At 32.9% G+C, this 9,708-nt stretch overlaps 1 non-coding gene across 1 annotated transcript; it reads right to left on the bottom strand.

Annotated features, from left to right (window-relative positions):
• Window positions 1–9,327: 9,327 nt before the first annotated feature.
• On the bottom strand, window positions 9,328–9,434 carry LOC139856245 (small nucleolar RNA R71). Its single transcript, XR_011761740.1, has one exon. It is a non-coding gene; the product is annotated as a small nucleolar RNA R71 (small nucleolar RNA).
• Between the last annotated feature and the right edge of the window lie 274 nt (window positions 9,435–9,708).

Genomic DNA, 9,708 nt, shown 5'->3' with positions numbered 1-9,708 from the left:
AAAGCTAGATCATTTCTTGTCACTTCCAGTAGGTTTACCTACTAAACTTGAGGTAGTAATGATGTTCATAACATCATTCGATTCATATATATAAAACTATCTTATTCGAAGGTTTAAACTCGTAATCACTAGAACATAGTTTAGTTAATTCTAAACTTGTTCGCAAACAAAAGTTAATCCTTCTAACTTGACTTTTAAAATTAACTAAACACATGTTCTATAAATATATGATATGCTAATTTAATGATTTAAAACCTGGAAACACGAAAAACACCGTAAAACCGGATTTACGCCGTCGTAGTAACACCGCGGGCTGTTTTGGGTTAGTTAATTAAAAACTATGATAAACTTTGATTTAAAAGTTGTTATTCTGAGAAAATGATTTTTATTATGAACATGAAACTATATCCAAAAATTATGGTTAAACTCAAAGTGGAAGTATGTTTTCTAAAATGGTCATCTAGACGTCGTTCTTTCGACTGAAATGACTACCTTTACAAAAACGACTTGTAACTTATTTTTCCAACTATAAACCTATACTTTTTCTGTTTAGATTCATAAAATAGAGTTCAATATGAAACCATAGCAATTTGATTCACTCAAAACGGATTTAAAATGAAGAAGTTATGGGTAAAACAAGATTGGATAATTTTTCTCATTTTAGCTACGTGAAAATTGGTAACAAATCTATTCCAACCATAACTTAATCAACTTGTATTGTATATTATGTAATCTTGAGATACCATAGACACGTATACAATGTTTCGACCTATCATGTCGACACATCTATATATATTTCGGAACAACCATAGACACTCTATATGTGAATGTTGGAGTTAGCTATACAGGGTTGAGGTTGATTCCAAAATATATATAGTTTGAGTTGTGATCAATACTGAGATACGTATACACTGGGTCGTGGATTGATTCAAGATAATATTTATCGATTTATTGATGTACATCTAACTGTGGACAACTAGTTGTAGGTTACTAACGAGGACAGCTGACTTAATAAACTTAAAACATCAAAATATATTAAAAGTGTTGTAAATATATTTTGAACATACTTTAATATATATGTATATATTGTTATAGGTTCGTGAATCAACAGTGGCCAAGTCTTACTTCTCGACGAAGTAAAAATCTGTGAAAGTGAGTTATAGTCCCACTTTTAAAATCTAATATTTTTGGGATGAGAATACATGCAGGTTTTATAAATGATTTACAAAATAGACACAAGTACGTGAAACTACATTCTATGGTTGAATTATCGAAATCGAATATGCCCCTTTTTATTAAGTCTGGTAATCTAAGAATTAGGGAACAGACACCCTAATTAACGCGAATCCTAAAGATAGATCTATTGGGCCTAACAAACCCCATCCAAAGTACCGGATGCTTTAGTACTTCGAAATTTATATCATATCCGAAGGGTGTCCCGGAATGATGGGGATATTCTTATATATGCATCTTGTTAATGTCGGTTACCAGGTGTTCACCAAATGAATGATTTTTATCTCTATGTATGGGATGTGTATTGAAATATGAAATCTTGTGGTCTATTATTATGATTTGATATATATAGGTTAAACCTATAACTCACCAACATTTTTTTTGATGTTTTAAGCATGTTTATTCTCAGGTGATTATTAAGAGCTTCCGCTGTCGCATACTTAAATAAGGACGAGATTTGGAGTCCATGCTTGTATGATATTGTGTAAAAACTGCATTCAAGAAACTTATTTTGTTGTAACATATTTGTATTGTAAACCATTATGTAATGGTCGTGTGTAAACAGGATATTTTAGATTATCATTATTTGATAATCTACGTAAAGCTTTTTAAACCTTTATTGATGAAATAAAGGTTATGGTTTGTTTTAAAATGAATGCAGTCTTTGAAAAACGTCTCATATAGAGGTCAAAACCTCGCAACGAAATCAATTAATATGGAACGTTTTTAATCAATAAGAACGGAACATTTTAACTGGGTCGTGGATTAATTCAAGATAATATATATCAATTTATTTCTGTACATCTAATTATGGACAACTAGTTGTAGGTTACTAACAAGGACAGCTGACTTAATAAACTTAAAACAGTAAAATGTATTAAAAATGTTGTAAATATATTTTGAACATACTTTGATATATATGTACATATTTGTTATAGTCCCACTTTTAAAATCTAATATTTTGGGATGAGAATACATGCAGTTTTATAAATGTTTTACGAAATAGAAACAAGTAAATGAAACTACATTATATGGGTGAATGATCGAAGCCGAATATGCCCCTTTTGCTTGGTAGCCTAAGAATTAGTAAACCGATCTAATAATTGACGTGAATCCTAAAGATAGATCTATTGGGCCTAACGAACCCCATCCAAAGTACCGGATGCTTTAGTACTTCGAATTCGTTTTTATCATGTCCGAAGGATTTCCCGGAATGATAGGGGATATTCTTATATGCATCTTGTTAATGTCGGTTACCAGGTGTTCACCATATGAATGATTTTTATCTCTATGTATGGGATGTATATTGAAATATGAAATCTTGTGGTCTATTATTATGATTTGATAATATATAGGTTAAACCTATAACTCACCAACATTTTTGTTGACGTTTTAAGCATGTTTATTCTCAGGTGATTATTAAGAGCTTCCATTGTTGCATACTAAAATAAGGACAAGATTTGGAGTCCATGCTTGTATGATATTATGTAAAAACTGCATTCAAGAAACTTATTTTTGATGTAATATATTCTTATTGTAAACCATTATGTAATGGTCGTGTGTAAACGGTATATTTTAGATTATCATTATTTGATAATCTACGTAATGCTTTTTAAACCTTTATAGATAAAATAAAGGTTATGGTTGTTTTAAAAATGAATGCAGTCTTCGAAAAACGTCTCATATAGAGGTCAAAACCTCGCGACGAAATCAATTAATATGGAACGTTTATAATCAATATGAACGGGACATTTCATCTATGCTTTTTATTTGAAGACTTTTCTCTTCTTTATTTTTGAGACTTTGCTCAACAAATTTTTTTTTTTTTTTCATATCCGATCTTCATAACTTTATCTATTTCTTCTTGTGCCCAGAGAGAAAGGTATTTCACCAGAAATAGGTCTTTTGACCTATCAAAAACAGTCTGGAATTTCAGAATTTTTCGACAAGTGTTTGAAGTAAACTTGGTCGATCTATCTCTTTTGTATTTCTAGATTTGGGAAATGAGAAAGAAAAGAGGGTGGAAAGGGTAATGTATTTGATAGTGAATTTGGGTTGAGTATTTTCTGATTCATCAACTCTTTGGTATGAGTTGGTCGGATTACATGCGTGGAGTGGAACGGAAACGGATGGTTTTTGTCTTTTCTATTCAGAATGATTTCGGAAGGAGTATCGCACCTACACCACGTATGGCGCTTACTAACCATTGGCCTCGAAATATATGTCAAGGTCAAGTTCTAACTCTAAATGCTAACATCGGCACTCTCAACGGAAAAGATAGTGAAGCATTAAAAATGAATGCTTATTGGGCCATTTTTGGGGTGCCTCTCAACAATTATAATGGGTTGATAATGCCTAGTCATGCAATGCTGTTTTAGAGAATCAGTTCATTCTTAAGAAGATTTATATCCTCATTTGTCTTAATTTTAGAACAAACACGCTTGATTTTCGAAAGTACTTTTTCAGAAAGTGTCATTTAGTCAAAATTTTTGAAAAATTTACGTTGAGGACAAAGAATCTAAATAGTAGGTATACTCGAAAAGCTTAGTAAAATTTTATGTTAAGAACATTTTACGAGCATCCCATAGCTAATTACAGTGTACTGCACCGATATCCCACACTTAGAGGAACATTGTCCCTAATGTTCATTCTTAGATTTTAGGGGTCTAAAATCCCACACTTAGAGTTTGAACATGTCAAAAAATGTATTTTAGCTCAATATTGGGTTGGAATCCCACACTTAGTGATAAGCTTAGGATAGGGTATAGTTTAAGGATATAACGATGCAAAATAAGTAAAAGAAGAGAAAGAAATGAATTACTCCCCTTGGGTGCGGTGATGAGCTGAGGATCTGAAGGTAGACGGAGTCGGAACCATCTTCTGTTGGATTCGAATCGATCTTCTTGAAGTGTACTCGAGCTCAATAGGGCGTTCTAATCCTCCATTCAACATTCACCAATAACTTGCAATGAAATAATCAACGGGTTTCCTTGTCATTCCATCATTATTCAAAGAGTCTCCACCACAGGCATCAATAATTGTCTATTACTTTGAAAAGATAGGAAACATTAATCCTAGTCAGGTGATTAAGCTTTAGGCCATAGACTCACTGATTTGCGTTTTGATGAAAAAGTTATTTGAAAATTAGGTTTTGAAAATTCAACAAATCAGTGTATGACTAAAAAAGCTTAATCCCACACTTAAAGTGTTGACTGCCTTTAATTTTAAGACTTTGAAAATGATGTAAATATTGCAATTAAGTTCATGACAAGTAAGAAACTTTGAAAATCTCATTTTAAGTTTTTATTTTCTCATTTATTCAATTAACATATTATCCTAACCTAACTACTACTAAAGCTATAGAAAAATAAACATACGGGTTGCCTCCCGAGAAGCGCTTGTTTTTGTTCGAGTCACGAGCCTAGCTCTAGCCTTATTTCTCAGGAAATCTAGGCAGCTCCCTTGCATCCATCAGTAGACACAAGAGGTAATATTGGAACATACCGATGAGATTGAAGCAGACATAGAACAAGGTATGTCCAATGAGAGGAGAAGGTGGTTTGAAGTGAATGCTTTGTTTAACTTGAGGTGTAACAAAGCTATCAGTTTCTTCTAACTCCTTGATTTATGCGGGTTGGTCAAAGGGGTCCTCATCACTCCATGATGTGTATGTCATTATGTATTTGAGTGATGGTTTATAGGGTAGCCCTGACGCAAAACCCGTATTTCTTCCATGTGACTTCGGGTTGGTCGTAATGTTGTACTCTAAGGATGGAGGTGGGATAATGTCCATTGACGTCTCCAATGTGGTAGCAACATTAACAACTACTTCGGTGCTAGAATCTTCCATCTCTTTCTTCTTCTCCGGGCTCTCCATTTCAATTTCTTCATCTACCTCCTTGTCACTCTGGTTGGGAGTTTCAAGTATAATTGGTTCAGAGAGATTGATAATGCTAAATACGAACATATATTTCATAGCATTATCCTTCAAGAAAGACAAGCTTTTAGTTGCAATTGTTCTATTTACAAGTGATATTCGTTTAAATAATAAAAGGTGAAGACAAAAGACAGATTCGACGAATTGAAGACGCAAATGACCACAACGCTAAAAAGTACAAAGTACAATCAAATTGGTTCAAATTATTGATGAGAAACATCTAAAAGTTACAAGAGTACGAGCCGCAAAACGCAAAGTACAAGATATTAAATCGTACGAAAGGACGTTCGAAAATCCGGAACCGGGACATGAACCAACTATCAGCGCGCAATGCAACGGACCGAAAATTACAAGTCAACTAGGCACACTAATATAATATAATATTTATATAATTATATAAAATTATATATATTATATTATATTATTTATAAAATGTCGGCAAACAAGAAAACAAAAGTATGTGATCTGTCCCAGGCAGTCATGCGATCGCATAGCCTGGAAGCTTTAAATCCATGTGGTCGCATGGAGTGCTGTAGCTGGTAAGGTTCTATAAATGCAACAAATTCTGGCCTAAATATATACAACATATCATACTTCAATCTCACTCTCTCAATATATAAATATTTATATTAATTTTAATTTTAAGTTAATAATAATAAGGTTATAGTGGCGAATGTTTTAAGTTTGTAAGTCGAAATTCTGTCCGTGTAACACTACGCGATTAATACTCATTGTAAGTTATGTTCAACCTTTTTAAATTAATGTCTCGTAGCTAAATTATTATTATGCTTATTTAAATCGAAGTAATCGTGATATTGGGCAAAATATTAAAGACGGGGTTATTGGGTTTTGGACCATAATTGGGGTTCGGACAAAAGACCGACACTTGTGGAAATTAGACTATGGGCTATTAATGGGCTTTATATTTGTTTAATTGAATGATAGTTCGTTAATTTAATATAAAGATTTACAATTGGACGTACCTATAAATAACCACATACACTTGATCGGACACGATGGGCGGGATATTTATAAGTACTAATAATCGTTCATTTAACCGGACACGAGGATGGATTAATAGTCAATGGACTCATTAAAACAGGGGTGGATTACGTACAAGGACACATGGCGTAATTGTTAACAAAGTATTAAAACTTTGAGTTACACGCAGTCGATATCCTGGTGTAATTATTAAACAAAGTATTAAGACCTTGTTACAGTTTAAGTCCCTAATTAGTTGGAATATTTGACTCCAGGTATAAGGATAATTTGACGAGGACACTCGCACTTTATATTTATGACTGATGGACTGTTATAGATAAAAACCAGATGGAAAAAAATATCAAATAATCCAGGACAAAGGACAATTAACCCATGGTAATAAACTAAAATCAACACGTCGAACATCATGATTACAGAAGTTTAAATAAGTATAATTCCTTTATTTTATATCTCATCGCACTTTTATTTACTGTCATTTTATTTATTGCACTTTTAATTATCGTACTTTAAATTACTAAAATTTTAATTAGCGCACTTTTATTTATCGTCATTTACTTTACGCTTTAAATTAAGTTGTATTTATATTTAATATTTTACATTAGGTTTTAATTGTGACTTAAGACATAAAATCGACAAACCGGTCACTAAACGGTAAAAACCCCCCTTTTATAATAATAATAATATTACTTATATATATATTGATACAAATATAATTTAAAATAAATATAGCGTTAGACTCAGCTAGATCCCTGCGGAATGAACCGGACTTACTAAAAACTACACTACTCTACGATTAGGTACACTACCTATAAGTGTTGTAACAAGATTTAGGTATATCCATTCAATAAATAAATAAATAACTTGTGTAAAATTGTATCGTATTTAATAGTATTTCGCAATAAAAATATAACTATTTCGTATACACCTCGCATAACATCAAGTATTTTTGGCGCTGCTGCCGGGGAACACTTAACGCCGAAGGGAACGCTATTTTTCTAAATAAAAAATAAAAAATTTTATTAAGTTTTAATTTATTTTTGTAAAAACACGTTTTAAATTTTAAAAGTAAAAATATATAAAAAAAAATAATATATATCTATTTAAGTGTTTAAAAAGAAAATATAAAATATAAAAGTATTTTTTTTAGTTCTTAAAAATATATAAGTTTATTTTAATAAAGTTTACTTGTAGTAATTTGTAAAGATTATTAAGTAAAAAAGTAAAAAAAAAAAAAAAAAAACAGAACCTGCGATTTTTGAACCTGCATACCCATCTGAGCCTGCTAGTCATGCGACCGCATGAAGATATAACCCTCAGCTCATGCGACCGCATGAACTGAGGTGACAGGTCTGGATCCTTGGACGTACGATTAGGGTTTGATTATTAATAATAATTATAATTAATTAATTAAACTAGGGTTTAGTTATTTAATATTTAGTTTTAGTTTTTAATTAAATTTGTATTTTTAAGTTTTAATTAGTTATATAGATTAGCACTTTTATAAAATATAATATAAAAATAATATTTTCATAAAATTGTATTTTTTATCACATTAGTTTATTTTTATAATTTGTACCATTTTAATCGTTTATTCGTAATATTTGTATTTTTCGTATGTAATTAGTTTTAAGGCTAGTATTTTGCCGTAATTTATTTTTATTTTTAGATTTCTAAGGTTTGCCGTAAAATCCCTTAAGTGCTTTTTCTTTAGATTAAGATTTAGGTGCTTTAGAACTTTGCGACTCCATTTATAAATTTTAGTACCATTTAAGTTTTGACGCGCTACTTTCTTATTATTATTTTTCGACGCTTATTTTTCGACTTCTTATTTTTCGACGCACTTTTTCTTTTTCATTTCGACGCTCTAGTTTTTAGGACATAGAATTTTCTATATTTTCTTTAAATTTCGACGAAAAATTATTTTAAGTGGTTAAATTGATAGACATCCAAAATTTTCTGGTTCGTAGTAATAGTTGGATTTGTTAGTGGCGAGTTGTGGGCTTCCGATTTAAAGGTTCCTGGCTACCTGCTGCATCTATTACCTATTCGAAACGTGGGCAAAATCAGAAAAATCTATTAATTTGATAACTTATATAATTTTTATCTTTATAACTAATAGGATATTCAGTGAATGCACCGGGCAAAACGTTCACCACCTTTCATACGTTCACCACCTGTAACTCGATCAAGACATCTAGCCAATATTGTCGCCGTTGATTTTTCTTTAGAATCGTCATCTGGTCGGCCAAGTACTCCAATTCAAATTTCTGATAATCCATTTTTTGAACTCGACCTCATAATTGAGAACCCGGAGGATATTCAAGGACAATTCAGAGATCCTGAACCACTAATCATTCCTCCTGAACCACAAATCACTCATCCAGAGATTTTCGAGGAAGAAACCATTAAGTCAGAATCCTCGAGTGATTCAGATTCAACAAATTCAATCATGGAAAATCTGGAACCTCTAAGTATGGAAGACCGAATGAGGGCTAAACGCACTGGCCAAGGTCATGCAATTACTCAACCAGACATTAATGCACCAGATTATGAAATCAAAGGACAAATCCTACACATGGTAACTAATCAATGCCAATTTAGGGGTACGCCGAAGGAAGATCCAAACGAACATCTTCGTACCTTTAATAGAATTTGTACTCTATTTAAAATCAGAGAAGTTGAATATGAACATATCTATCTCATGTTATTTCCCTGGACTTTAAAAGGAGAAGCCAAGTCCCCGCAGCTTTGGCTCAGTGGACATGTGGTGGTGCCTAGCACCTCCGCCGGGCTAAAGGTCTCAGGTTCGAGCCTCGTCACCTACAAAGGATATTATTTGAAAGAAATTCCTTGAGGGTGGCCCAAAGGGAAGGTTTTACCGACCCGCTCCGGGACTAAGGTCCGGCCCGCCTGCCCCGTATGAGATGGTTTAACGGTCGGATCTCCTGAGTGTGGTTCGGGTTTCCTGCCCGAACGCGTGTGTGTGTGTGCAAATGATGACTAGGCTTCGGTCCGGACTGATGCAAACATGCCGTTCAAAAAAAAAAGGAGAAACCAAAGATTGGTTAGAATCGTTACCTGAAGGGGCGATTGATATATGGGATGTTTTAGTTGAAAATTTTCTCAAACAATTCTTTCCGGCATCTAAAGCCGTAAGACTTCAAGGAGAAATTGTTTCGTTCACACAAAAGCCAAATGAAACTCTATATGAAGCGTGGACAAGATTCGGAAAGTTGTTGAGAGGATGTCCTCAACATGGTTTAGACACTTATCAAACAGTATAATTATTCTACCAAGGATGCGACATTACTACACGAAAAGACATCTACATAGCAGCTGGTGGTTCCATTATGAAGAAAACCGCAGCTGAAGCTTACAAAATTATTGATAACACTGCTTCCCACTCACATGAGTGGCATCAAGAAAAAGACATCGTTAGATCATCTAAACCAGCTAGAGCCGATTCTAGCCATGACTTTGATTCCATTTCCGCAAAGATAGATGCTTTCGAAAGACGAATGGAAAAGATGACTAAA

This window comes from Rutidosis leptorrhynchoides, chromosome 6, assembly GCF_046630445.1.
Source record: "Rutidosis leptorrhynchoides isolate AG116_Rl617_1_P2 chromosome 6, CSIRO_AGI_Rlap_v1, whole genome shotgun sequence".
NCBI lineage: Eukaryota > Viridiplantae > Streptophyta > Magnoliopsida > Asterales > Asteraceae > Rutidosis > Rutidosis leptorrhynchoides.
The sequence above is the reverse complement of the archived record's forward strand: the minus strand, read 5'-3'. Positions and strand labels throughout refer to the sequence as shown.